We start from the raw sequence: 12834 nt of genomic DNA on the forward strand, positions 1-12834 counted from the left end.
GGGCATATAGGTGCAAATTGTATGGCCTACAACACATGGTAATGCGACTGAGTAGTATGTTGTGAATGTAAGTGCCTTTAGGCTGAACAAATGCAAAAAAAAGTTCTGTTGTGGATTCATAGCAGATTCAGTGGCATACATGATACTAATATCTGGAAACTAAGTGGTTCTGGCAGACCGATGCAAACCAGAGCTAATTGAGATACTTGCTATGAATGATACACTGTGAACTTAACCAATGCCATGCCAATGCTAATTAATATGCTTAGATACAGGTGTATAAATGAAGAATGACTAACTATGGTAGAGACAATATAGATAAAAATGTATGCAAATAAAATGATGAGGTAATGATACTATGCAAGTGGCTGACATGTGAGTGTAAAGGGTGCAAAGGTGTTGTAGGGGTGTGCAGCAAATTAGTAAAATGCACATAATGATGTGTAACATAGGGGAAAATGAAGTGTAGTGGATATGGGGAAGGTGAGTGTAAAGGTGTTGTAATGCCATGCACAGCAAATCAAAGACCTAACTTCAAGCCAATCATGTATGCATTTTGCAGTAAATTGAAAATTCAGTGCCTGAATTGTGTTCCACAGTAACTCCACACAACCCATTTGGATAATCTCATCCAGCGAATAGTAATGATTCTATAGCAAACCCGTATGTTTCCAGTGTAACACATTACAGTAACTTCAGCTAGCCTATCAAGGCACTTCCAATCGACACATTAGGCCAATCTAATATGCCATATTGAAGTAATTTTCTGAGGCATATCAGAATCTTGAAGGTGTAGAGAGTAACACGATTGTACACAGTGGAAATGTTTCATAGTGTGTTCACAGTGGGAGTGAGCTTAGGGAGTATGCCTACTGCGTGCATACACATAGTGAAGTATACTCAATGAATGTGTACTCAATATGTATATGCACATAGTGTATGTGCACATAGTGTATGTGTACACAGTGTGTGTGTGTGTGTGTGCATGGTGAAAATAGGTTTTAAGAAACGAAGTGACCACAGTGATATGCAGATAATGTGCAGAAGGTGTGATAAGACGCGACATTACAAACTTAATTTAATATGCACGCGTAGGAATGCTTGCAGAAAACACTTGCAGGAGATTCTTGCAGAAACAGGGAAATTATTGTTAGCAGATATACTCCTCAGGCAAGGCTGAAAAGGCCTTATCAAAAACTCCAGGAGCTAAGGTACTGACAAATCTGATCGCATATCCTAAAAGGGCATGCCATATATATTTGTGTCGTTTGATATAACTGATTTCTATCGGATTGCCAGAATCTCTTGTCTCCCGAGGATCAAAAACACAAAACCAATGCTAGAAGCATGCCTGGAATAGTCATGTCACCAAGACCAAGCATCATGAATTCCTTAGCATTACTACCAGGAACTATTCCACCCATCAAGTTCCTAGGAAAAACAATATTGATAGGCATCTCGAGTTTCTTGGCTATTAACTGCAGCTCTGGTGAATTTTAACTATTTGCAATTATATGAACAGGATTTGAGGCATGCTGGGTAGCGACAGACACCATGACATTTGTCCTCAAAGAACATCTCAGAAAAAATACCCAAAATATGTCATAAACAAACAGACAAGAAAGAGAACAGAAACTTTAATATTAGACAGCATAACATGGCTCACAAAAGCAATGCGTGTTGAAATGCCCAAGACATTGTTCAGTAGCCAATGCCCAGAAATGAGCCAAGCATTAACTATACCCAAGCTTACTAAGACAGGTATCTCTTGGGTCCTTGTAAAAGAATGCGAACAACAATGAGATATGAAAACTGTGCCTTGAGATATAATACATATAGTAACAAGCAAAAGAAGAGTGAGACAATAGAAGCAATTGCAGTGAAAGTTGTAACCAAGTGTAAAACAGAAGAGAAGAGATAGAACATTAACAAGAGACTGCATGGACTAGCAAGTGGAATCATCAGCGCTTGCGGAAAGTAACTGGTGCCTCCAAAAATCACGGCTCCTCTCCATTTCTTTACCATAAGTCAATGTTTGTTGAGCAGAGGCAAATGCAACAAGAACAATTGTGAAGATAAGTGCTATTGAAGATGGTTCTGCTAGTTTCCATAGTGGTTCCATGGTTGTGCGATGATAGCAAACAATGTAATGGATAAAGAAGATACTACCCTATGGAATATAAATTGTGCAATGAGTGGAAGCCAGGCAATCGAGATAGGAGGGATATGGGAGCCATGACTATCATACCAAAAAATATATCATATAGGTGTTCCAGAGCAGCAAGAGTTTTCCCCAACAAGGGCCTAAGCACCAGGGCTATTGATATCAAGCCTTACCCAGTGGGGATGAGCGCCAACAGACTTGTAAGCACGTCAACAATCTTGAAACTAGTGAGCTTCAGCAAGAGGACAAAAACTAAAATCACAAAGATTATGACAAAGGATTGAATAGCTCGGTAACAGATGTGCTCCTTTGCAACATACCTTTCTCTAGTATAGGACACAAACTATATAAACCACAAGGACCACTATCACATAGATCCAGGAAATTAGGTACACCGATATATTGGTGGTGATGAAGAAGATACCAATGCAAATGCTATAAAATGCAGGGGATAAAAAAAAATGCAATGGACAGAAATCTAAAATGATGATGCCATGGACATATGCAAGATGACGCTGAACAGAAAATAGAATGTGTGAGATCTTGATGCACAAAACAGGAAATGACTAGATGATGTTGGATACTTGTTGTGCATGTCAGATGTCACTAAATGCAGAGGAAATTTGGACAAACACGATGCAATGAGATGGGATGGTAATTAATGCTATACTATGAGATCCCAGCAACTCAGATGCGTATATTATGGGATGCAAGATGCTAGCATAAAACAACCGATGATGACACTGATGAGCAGGAGGCACCAGATCGATACAGTCATATATAAAATGCAACGGTATACAGAGGATGAATCAATGCAAAAAGGAGAAAATGAGGTATAATAATGGATGCAGAAATGGGTGAAATAAGAACGATAAAGGAAAACAAGAGGTATGATACAATGAAATGGTGATTAATGATGATACTATGTATGTTAAAAACAGGGAATAGAAAGGTGGCGCGATGACCAGATACATTCACGCAGTATAACATAAATTAAACAAAAAAATAGAAAGAAAATGAAAGCAATACATTAAGGTAGAGAGTAAACTATGCAATACGTTGTAGCCTCAAATGCAGTAAGTACTGAAACAAAGGCAATGATATTGTTGCAATATGTAGCATCGACGCTGCTATAGGCAGATCGATGCTACAAAACATGCTTTTGGTGAACAATGAAATAACAAAAGGAAAACAAAATCGTGAAGATCAAAGAGGATGAAATGAGGAGAAAGGAAAGAAATAGCATCGATCAAAAGAAGTGATGAGCTGCTTACCATGAATCAAAAGAGATGATGCTTCCTCTATATATTATTGTTGCTAGATGTTGATCTGCTTCAATCGATTAGGTAGAGGAACCAGAGAAAGAAGATAAAGGAAAGGGGAAAGGGGAAAGAGAAGAAGAAAGAAGAGGGAAGGGGGAAAGGAGAAGAGGGGAAAGCTCGGTCGATGGGTTGTGAGAGGTACGAGGTGGTCGATGGATGACGAGATGGCCTCTCAATGTCTGTTTAAATAAGAAGAAGCCGTTAGGAGATTTTTCAAAAGGGTCCTTTAGTTTTCCAAAAATTTTCAAAAGAAGGTTTTAACTTTTGTAAAAACTTCAAAAAAAAAAAAGCTAAAATAGCTTTTCTTAAATTTTGCCCTTTTTCTATTTTCTTGAAAGAAAAATCCAGAATATAAAGGGGGGAGGGTGTCCAGATAAAGTTTTTAAGAGATTTTGTGAAAATATTTTGTTTTGAAATTTTGAGGATTTTATAAAAAAAATAGAGTTGATTTTTAAAAATTGAATTTCAAAATGGATCTGGATCTGAGGTTTTGAGCAAATATCGAGTTTGGATCTCGAATTGAGAAAATAAAATGAGATTAGATCTGGACAAAATACCTGAGCTAATACAGAGAATTGATTTTTGATTCTTGAAAAATAGAAGATCTAGACTCAGAATTGGATTTGGATATCTGATTTGGATTTGAGATTGGGTCAGATATGGAAAATGAAATTGGATTTCGGATCTTCAACAAGGAAATGAATCTGAGAAATGAATAGAAATTGACCTAACTGCTCAGAAGGTAGATGCCAGTGGCAAAATAGGAATTTTTGAAATTTTTGAAAATTTGGGGTCTTCATAGATGCCCCTCTTTGCTGCTAAGCCGGTTAAAATTCAAGCTTAGTAGCAAATAAAACACGCCAAATTTTTTAAAACAAAAATGCCCCAGTCAGAAAATCTAAACTGTGAGTGGAGGAATTGTTTTGTGAAAATTATTCTTAGGTTTTGTACCTTATCTTGAAAGGCTTGGAAAAAGATGAAATCCTTGAAAATGAGATAATTGGATAAAAATGAAATAAGGAAATGGTGATAGGACTTTTAGATGAAGATCCCAAAATTGTGACAAAAGGAGATTTTGATGAAGTCTTATGGCGGAGACAAAATAAGCTTTTTTAAGAGACTCAGGTTTAGCCCTTGACCTGGATGGGATGACAATATGTCAGAATGAAGTTGAGATTTAGGTTTAACCCTTACCTGAATAGAAAGAAAAAATATGGATTCCTCGTCAGAACGGGAAAACCATGATGGGACATTTCTGAAAAATACCTTGTGAGACGAGGCTCAGGTACAATCCTTACATGAAAAAATATGGATTCCTAATCAGGATGGGGAAACCAGGATGGGACTGAAAGAAATTCCTCATCAGAATAAGGTTTAGGTTTAACCCTTACCTGAATGGGAAAAATTGAATCCTCGAAAGATGAAACCATGATAGAATCTTCGGGTTTTAGCACAATAAATCCGAGAGGTGTTTGCAAAAGGATGAAAATGGGATTTCCTTAAAGCTTGAAAAGTGATTGATCTTGGGCGTCTCATTGCTGAGACTGAAATGGCTTTTAAAACAGATGAACTTTTGCAAAAACAATTCAGGTTTAACCCTTACCCTGAATGGGAACTGTTTATGGCGGGACAATGGGGACAAATTGAGAAATATGCAGATCCGAGAGCCCAAGTGCTCAGATTAAACAGAAGGGAAGGACTTTGAAAACTCCTATTATCAAGTCCTAATGAGGGATAAAATAACGCCAGGATATATCAAAATGGACACCAAGTTCTCACTTCATGTCGGGATAGCCAGAAAATATTGCCAATAAGATGAGAAATTATAGTTGATTCAAAATGATTGAAATATGCATGTTTAGTACGAAAAATATTACCTTTTTCTACCTAGAGCATTACCTCCAATTGAGCTAACTTCGTAGAATCAAGAATCAAATTCAAATTTGTTGTTGTTGAATTTCTTCAAGAAAGCTATCCATTTCCTTGATATGAAAAGAGAGGAAATATCGTTAGTTTCATAAAAGCAATTGGATGAAAAAGAATTTCACACAAATAAAGAGGATTCTTGGCAGTTTGATATCTGGGGTTTACCAATGACGATCTTTTTGCTCTCTTTTGATACATAAAGTTGAGCTCCCTTGAGACTTTGGCGAGAATTTCATCGCATCAACCTTCAACTTGGTGATGTATTGACTTTCCTTGGAAGGATATGTCATATACTCCTTCAACTTGGAGATGATCTGAGTCGTCTTTGGTCCTAGGAATTTAATTGATAATATTGTCTCTTTGATTGAAATCTCTTGATGATAACATAAATTAAATATCTTTTAGGGTTTGTCGGGGGTTCATCGCATTGACCTTCAACTTGGCGATGTTCTGACTTTCACTAGAAGGTCACGTCACATACTCCTTCAACTCAAAGATGTTCTGAGTCTTCTTTGGCCCCAGGGGTCTAACTCGACCATCAGTCTTCAACTTGATGACAGTTAAGAGATCTATTTTGCAGATAGTTAATTAGAGTTTTGAATGATTGAGGAGATTGGGTGGATTATTTTATCGCTCAGGATATTTCTACTGCCTTGTTTTCAGAAGAATGATCTTTAAAAATGTGTCATAGCTATGATCAATATCAATTCACTTATGGCTTTTCAACATTATTGAATTTTTTTTTGCTAGTCATATCGAGGATTTTTCTTCATCCTTTTGGTGGATCAACAGAAAAACTTGAACTTTATTCTTTTCTCGCAAAAGCTTCGCCCTTTTAGAAGGAATATTGAAGGTAGCTTGAGGCAAAGTTTTGTGCAATAAAATTTTGAAATCAACAGTTATTCTTCATGATAAATTGGCAAAATATTCTTGAAATCCTTTGGAAGGAATTGCTTGACATTAAATTGACACATTCATGACTAAATCTCCTCTCTTTTTCCTCAAAAGAGAGGCTCGTGCTTAACCCTTGATCTGAATGGGTGAATACTCCTCTCTTCCCTGAAGATGAGGTGTTTACAAAACAAAACTTTCGAAGAGAAATTAATTTTTTGTCAAAACTTTCTAATCTTAGGCTTCTCTTATGGAAAGGCGGCCGGTGGGTAAGTTTGATGAATATCACAGAGAAACAAGTCCATCACACTTTTCCTAGAAAAAGGGTTCTCTATGATGGTGAGGCCAAAATGAGAAATTGGGGGCCACAAAAGAATTGAGCTTTCATCGAAACTCTCCCTAGAAAAAGGGTTCTTTGTGTAAAAATTGATTATTGTTTTCCAAACAATTCGCGAAGAAACGAGTCCCTTCAAACTCTCTCTAGAAAAAAGGTTCTTGTGAACAAAAAAAATGATTGCATGCGAACGGAACAAGCTCCCTCGAACTCTCCTTAGAAAAAGGGTCTTTCGCAAGAGAAAATGATTTAAGGTTTTAAAAGGTTTGGCATTTGACAAATTAGATTTGATAACAGAAAGATTAGATCGGGAGGGATTCAACCTACAGACCGCATCTTTTGGAAAAGAGATTGGTTCAAAAGGGATTCAACCTAAGAATCGCCAAGAAAACTGGATCAGGAGTGATTCAACCTACAGATCGAATTTCTTGAAAAAAGATTGGTTCAAAAGGAATTCAACCTAAGAACCGCTGAGAAAACTGGATCAGAAGGGATTCAACCTACAAATCATATTGGTTCAGCAAAAAACAACATTGGTTCAATTAAGAACAACATCGGTTTACTGGGAACAACATCGGTTTAATAAGGATTCAACCTAAGAACAACATCGGTTCACTAGGAACATTGGTTCAATTAAGAACAACATCGGTTCGCAGGGAACAACATCAATTCACTGGGAACAACATCAGTTCAATAGGGATTCAACCTAAGAACAACATTGGTTCAATTAATAACAACATTTGTTCACTGGCAACAACATCGGTCCAATAGGGATTCAATCTAAGAACAACATCGATTCACTAGAAACATCGGTTCAATTAAGAACATCGGTTCAATAGAAACAACATCGGTTCAATAGGAATTCAACCTAAGAACAACATCGGTTCAATTAAGAATAATATTGGTTCACTAAGAACAATATTGGTTCAATAGGGATTCAACCTAAGAACAACATCGGTTCAATTGAGAACAACATCGGTTCACTAGGAACAACATCGGTTCAATAGGGATTCAACCTAAGAACAACATTGGTTCAATTAAGAACAACATTGATTCAATTAAGAACATTGGTTCACTGGGAACAACATTGATTCAATAGGGATTCAACCTAAGAACAACAATTTTGAGGAGAAGAAATTAATATGAGGACTGGCTTCTGCCGGCTGAATTTGGAAAATAAAGATTCTTGATGAAAATTCTTAATTCAATAGACCATCATAGTTAACTGTATGTGGTCTATTTTTAGGATTATCACCTTATCCTGAATGGGTAGAAAAGAAGTTGATTAAGAGATGACAAGAATTGATGGTGAAGGACCCTCTTAATCCTGTATGTCTACAGGATGTTATGGGTGAAAATAATGTTTTAGGATTGTCCCTTACTCTGAATGGGGATGAAAGAAATACCTCGTTAAACAGAAGCTCAGGTTTATCCCTTAACTTGAAACGGAGCGAAAGAAGCCGATAAAATTAGTTGACCTGTAGGTCTAATTGTAAAACATGGCATTTGACCATGAAACTGAATTTTGGGAGTTTTGACCCGCTCGAAAGTGGGGTTTTGAAGAAAGTCCAACTTAGAAGTTTTGGATTTTTGAAATGAAAGTCTGAGTCGGAACTCATTTTTGAGAGACAATGAAAGTCGAAACTCATTTTGAAAGATCGACTGAGTCGAAACTCATTTTTGAAAGATTGTCCGAGTCAGAACTCATTTTTTAAAGAATGTCTGAGTCAAAACTCATTTTTGAAATATTATTTGAGTCTAAACTCATTTTTGAAAGATTGTCTGAGTCGGAACTCGTTTTCAAAAGATTGTCCAAGTCAAAACTCATTTTTGAAAGACTGTCCGAGCTGGAACCCAGTTCTTTAAAGGTAAATTAGGCATAACTCGAAAGTAGGAATTTTTGAAAGGAAGATCTGAGTCGGAACTCAGATCTTTTAAAGGAAAGCTGACTCAACTTGAAAGCTGGATTTTTAAAAGGAAGTTCGAGTCGAAACTCATATTTCAAAGGAAAATTATTTCAACTCGAAAGTTGGATTTTGAAAAAGAAGTCTCAGTCAGAACTCGGATCTGAAAGAAAAACTAGCCCAACTTGAAACTTGGATTTTTAAAAAGAAGTCTGAGTCAGAACTCAGATCTTCAAAGGAAAATTATTCCAACTTGGACGTTGGATTTTGAAAAAGAAGTCCGAGTTGGAACTCGGATTTGAAACGAAAAATTATCCCCACTTGAAAGTTGGATTTTTAAAAGGAAGTCTGAGTCGAAACTTGAATTTTCAAAGAAAAATTATTCCAACTCGGAAGTTGGATTTTGAAAAAGAAGTTCGAGTTGGAACTCGGATCTGAAAGGAAAAACTAGCCCAACTTGAAAGTTGAATTTTTAAAAGGAAGTCTGAATCGAAACTTGGATCTTTAAAGGAAAATTATTCCAACTTAGAAGTTGGATTTTGAAAAAGAAGTTCGAGTCGGAACTTGAATTTGAAAGGAAAAAACTTGTCCAACTCAAGCATTGGATTTTTAACAGGAAGTCCAAGTCGGAACTCGGATATTCAAAGAAAAGACTTGTCCAACTCGAGCATTGAATTTTTAAAAGGAAGTCTGAGTCGGGACTCGGATCTTCAAAAGAAAAAATAATTTGAAGGAAAACCCGAGTCGGAACTCGGATCCTCAAAGGAAAAATAATTTGAAAGAAAACCCGAGTCGAAACTCTGATCTTCAAAGGAAAAATAATTTGAAGGAAAACCCGAGTCGGAACCCGGATCTTTAATGGAAAAATAATTTGAAGAAAAACCTGAGTCAGAACCCGAATCTTTAAAGGAAAAATAATTTAAAGGAAAACACGAGTTGGAACTCGGATCTTTAAAGGAAAATAATTTGAAGAAAAACCCGAGTCGAAACCCGGATCTTTAAAGGAAAAATAATTTGAAGGAAAACACGAGTCGGAACTCGGGTCCTCAAAGGAAAAATAATTTGAAGGAAAACCCAAGTCGGAACTCGGATCCTCAAAGAAAGAATAATTTGAAGGAAAACCCGAGTTGAACTCCGATCCTCAAAGAAAAAGTAATTTGAAGGAAAACCCGAGTCGAAACTCGGATCCTCAAAGGAAAAAATAATTTGAAGGAAAATCCGAGTCAGAACTCGGATCCTCAAAGGAAAAATAATTTAAAGAAAAACCTGAGTCAGAACTTGGATCTTCAAAAGAAAAATAATTTGAAGGAAAACTCGAGTCGAAACTCGGATCCTCAAAGGAAAAATAATTTGAAGGAAAACCCGAGTCGGAACTCGGATCTTCAAAGGAAAAATAATTTGAAGGAAAACTCGAGTACGAACTTGGATCCTCAAAGGAAAAATAATTTGAAGGAAAACTCAAGTCGAAACTCGGATCTTCAAAAGAAAAATAATTTGAAGGAAAATTTGAGTCGAAACACAGATCTTTAAAGGAAAAATAATTTGAAGAAAAACCCGAGTCAGAACCCGGATTTTTAAAGGAAAATCAATTTGAAGGAAAACCCAAGTTGGAACTCGGATCTTTAAAAGAAAAATAATTTAAAGAAAAACCTGAGTCAAAACCCGGATATTTAAAGAAAAAATAATTTGAAGGAAAACCTGAGTCAGAACTCGGATCCTCAAAGGAAAAACAAATTGAAGGAAAACCTGAGTCGGAACTTGGATCCTCAAAGAAAACATAATTTGAAGAAAAACTTGAGTCGGAACTCGGATCCTTAAAGGAAAAAATAATTTGAAGGAAAACCTGAGTCAAAACTCGGATCCTCAAAGAAAAAATAATTTGAAGGAAAACCCGAGTCGAAACTTGGATCTTCAAAGGAAAAATAATTTGAAGGAAAACCCGAGTCAAAACTCGGATCTTCAAAAGAAAAATAATTTGAAGGAAAACTCAAGTCGAAACTCAGATCTTCAAAGGAAAAATAATTTGAAGAAAAACCCGAGTCAGAACTCGGATCTTCAAAGGAAAAATAATTTGAAGAAAAACTCGAGTCGGAACTCGGATCCTCAAAGGAAAAATAATTTGAAGGAAAACCCGAGTCGAAACTTGAATCTTCAAAGGAAAAATATTCCAACCTGGAAGATGGATTTGAGAGGGATCGGCAAAAGTTATGAATTGAATCGAAGATTACGAATGAGAAATTTATTTAAAATTCTTGATCCAAGATGGTTTAAGATTTGAATTGTTCATGATGGTCTCAGGATTATCCCTTATCCTGAATGGGAATGATACGCGAATTGATGAAAATTGATAAAAATTAATGAAAAGTCAATAAAAAATGGTGAAAACTGATAAAGATTGATGAAAAATTTGATGAAAGTTGTTAAAAATTGATGAAGAAAGGGTTTGTTTGATCCTGTCTGTATATGGAATTCTTGAAATAAGATAAGAATGTTAGGTTTAAAAAGAATTTATTTTTGAGAAGAGGATCAACCTAAAGGTTGATTTTGAAAGAGATGATGGAAAGGATCAACCCAGGGGCTAATTTTGAAAAAAGATTGATTAAAAATTTAAAAAGAGATCAACCCAAAGATTGATTTTGAAAATAGGCCAGAAAAATATAATTTTTGAAAGGGAGTATCAACCCAAGGGCTGATTTTGGAAAGGACTGATAGAATTTAATTTTGAAACGAATATCAACCTAGAGGCTGATTTTGGTAAAAATTGAATTTTGAAAAGGGGATCAATATTGAAGGTTGGAAGATGATCAACACGAGGGTCGAGTTTTGAAAATGTTTGGTGAAAACTAGTTTTTGAAACAAGAGCTCAATACGAGGGTTGGCCCCAAAAAAAAAATTGAAAGATTAGTTTTGATAAAAGACTCGACCCAAAACCAGTTTTCGAAAAGGGCTCAACCAGAGGGTTGACTTCGAAAAGGTTGGTTCAAAACCAGAAAAGACTCAACCCGAGGGTTCATTTGAAAAGGTCGGTTTGAAACCAGTTTTCGTAAAAGACTCAACCCGAGGGTTGATTTGAAAAAGGCCAATCGGAAACCAGTTTTTATAAAAGACTCAACCCGAGGGTTGATTTTGAAAATGACCGAAAAAAAGATCAACATGAGCGTTGATTTGAAATGACCGATTCAAAACCAATTTTTATAAAAGACTCAATCTGGGGATTGATCTCGAAAAAGATTGGTAAAAATTATCTTTGACAAAAATACTTAACTCATGATTTTGAAAAAGGTCGTTGCTTTGGAAAGCTCTCGATGATCATGATAGAGACTTTGCAAAAATTTTCAAAAACTCACGATTTTGAGAAAAAACCCTATGGGCAATCCTATTGCTCTCATGAATGACGTCGGGATTGTCCCTTGTCCTAAAGGAGAAAATAATAGGAAATTGACGAAAACTAAAAAATTGATAATGAAAAGATTGTGTCCGGTCCTATCTGTGTACAAGACGTTGGTATAGATTTTCAAAATAAAAGATGCCCCAGTATAGTAAAGGAAAGAAATATTGGATAGAAATGCAAAGAAACTTAATACTTTATTACTAAAATATTAACAAGTAACTAGGGACTTGACATGACATCATAAGGAGGAAAAGAAACTGGGATTACACTGTCCCTTTAAAAATGGCAAAAGCAAAATGAAAGGAATGAGAGAGCATTGGCCTCGTCCTCCTCTTGAGTGGCCGGGGAAGATGTCAGTGAGCGAGTTGGTTGACTCTCTTCCTCGTCTTTCATAAGTAGCTCTTTGTCAATGCAATCCTACACAATATTCTTAAAGATGAAGCAATGTTAAATAGCGTGCCCCATTGCTTGGTGGAATTGGCAAAATCAATCATTCCACTTTCCCATAGTGACCGAAGGATCAACGGCCTTTGGAAGTCTTACCATGTTCTTGACCAGCATATACTCAAGAATCTTCTCGAGGGGTTGATCTAGAGGAGTGAATTCACGGTTGTAACCCCAGCCATCATGCTTTGGTTTTTGCCGAGTGTTTGCCTTATGCTGGGAGCGGGATTGAACAGGCTTGGTCAGGGCGGTTGGCTAGTCTTCTTCTTCGTCTTCGACAAGGAAACTCTTGTCGATGCAGTCTTGAACAATATTTTTGAAGATGAAGCAGTGGTCGGTGTCATGTCCTACTGCCCGATAGAATTTGCAGAATTGATTCAGGAATCTTCCCATGATTGTGGGAGGGTCTGTGGCTCTTGGGAGCCTGACTAGTTCCTTGGTCAGCATGCATTCGAGGA

The 12834-nt window shown here is 36.5% G+C and overlaps 1 pseudogene; it reads right to left on the reverse strand.

The window, feature by feature from the left end:
• Nucleotides 1-1150: 1150 nt before the first annotated feature.
• On the reverse strand, nt 1151-2122 carry LOC149829995 (signal peptide peptidase-like 1 pseudogene; annotated as a pseudogene).
• Nucleotides 2123-12834: the final 10712 nt, after the last annotated feature.

This window comes from Nuphar pumila, chromosome 8, assembly GCF_984573655.1.
Source record: "Nuphar pumila chromosome 8, dmNupPumi1.hap1.1, whole genome shotgun sequence".
Classification (NCBI taxonomy): domain Eukaryota; kingdom Viridiplantae; phylum Streptophyta; class Magnoliopsida; order Nymphaeales; family Nymphaeaceae; genus Nuphar; species Nuphar pumila.